Here is a 1,815-nt window from a genome sequence, read left to right as displayed (position 1 = left end):
TGCTTCACCTTAGCCTCGCAATGGCAAGGTTAAGAGCGAATACTACCCATGTACAGATGACTTGCTTCGGCAGTCAAACCCATTGTTTGAGCCCACTTGATTGGTTATAGTGTGTGCTATGTGAATACTTGCTTGAAATGCTTGTTTTGATCTGTTGATGCTTGTATGCTTGTATGCTTGTTTTCCTGGATAGGATTAGCTTGCAGTTGTGCAAGTAGGTAGAAACCACAACGTAGGGCAATGATGCATGACAACACTAGGCTCGAGTACAGCTCCCTGGTAGTGTGTCTTCCCCTGGTTTCTGGCTAGAATTTCTTTCCCTTGAGGGGGAACTACATCGCCCTGATCCTCGTTCCAGACGAGGTATGTAGGCAGGAGACCGTGCGAGGTCTCTCCGGGCACTTTTTTTTCTTTTTGTGTGTGTTTACCTGTTATCTGATTGTGTGTTTGGTTCGGATGCCGACGTAAGTCCAGTGATTGGCGGTCGGGCTCCACGTTTGCCCTCTGGTGTGTGTTTTGGTTCGGAAGCTGACGTAATTCCATCGAGTGGTTGTCGGGTTCCAGGTTTGCCTGTGGGTGCGTGTGTTGTTTGGCGTGCGTGAGCCGAACTACAGCAGCTCTGATTCTCGTTCCAGACGAGATATGTAGGCATAGGATGCGATGTCCTATCGAGCTCTCTTCCCCTTAACCCCACCTGTGTTGTCTTCGGTGCGTGTGTGTGTGGTGTTTAGCAACCTTTTCTTTTCTTAGAGCGTGGATCCCGTCGAGTACGACGGACGTGAGGGGTGCTAATACCTTCCCCTTGCGTAACCGACTCCCTTACCCTTTCTCTTTGGTCGCGAGACCATGCTTTTTCCAGGTTTCTCTGAGCGTTTCCTTTCCCTATCTTGGGATAAATAACGCGCAGTGGCGGCTCTGTGTTGTGTTTTTGTTTCAGTCCGCCGGTTGTTTTTTCGCGGATGCGACAGGGTGGAGACATCCTCCTTCCCCAAATCCATCTTCTCAAATCTGAGGCTTCCTTCATCCATCAGCCTCTAGACAGCCTCCCTCAGCAATACACACCCGTCAGGAGCAACAGTGCACGCAACACAATAATTATCACAGCCCGGGAAGACCCCATTCTTCAACAGTTGCCTCTTGACCTCAACCAATGGAGTCTTCAACTGATCTACAATCATCAGTCCAACGGTCCTACCATCCTCAGAAATTGCATTCACCCCCATTTGACCATGCGCAGGCATGGGATTAGCATTAACATTTGGAGATGGAGCAAAATTGATAGCTTTAGAATCCACCAAGTCCTGGACCACATGCTTAAAAGCTTTACAATTTTCTACATTGTGTCCAGGAGCACCAGAGTGGAATTCGCACTTGGCGTTCTCGTCATAGCTGGGAGGCCTCTGATCGGGTCTTACTGGAGCCAAAGTTCTCAGCTGAACCAACCCCAAGTCCTTCAACTTCTTCAGCAAGAATGAATAGGTCACAGATGGCCTATCAAATTGACGATCAATCATTCGTCTTCTTACTTGATACCCGGCCCTCTGCGGTCTCTGTTGAAATGGCTGTCGTTGTTGTTGCGGTTGTTGATGTTGCTGTTGTTGATTATCAACAGGAATGGTTACCGCAGCAGTGTGCTGGTAGTAACGATCCCTACTCTGCCCCCTCTGAGCATACACAACGCTGGTGTCACCCTCCTTCTTCCTCTGACCATTCCCAAAGGGCTTCTTCGATCCAGACGATGAAGCGTTACCCTGTATCTTCCCCAACTTCAACCAACTTTCTATTCTTTCCCCAGCCACCACTATATCAACAAAG

Source organism: Lathyrus oleraceus, chromosome 3, assembly GCF_024323335.1.
Source record: "Lathyrus oleraceus cultivar Zhongwan6 chromosome 3, CAAS_Psat_ZW6_1.0, whole genome shotgun sequence".
Lineage (NCBI taxonomy): Eukaryota > Viridiplantae > Streptophyta > Magnoliopsida > Fabales > Fabaceae > Lathyrus > Lathyrus oleraceus.
Note: the sequence above shows the minus strand (reverse complement) of the source record.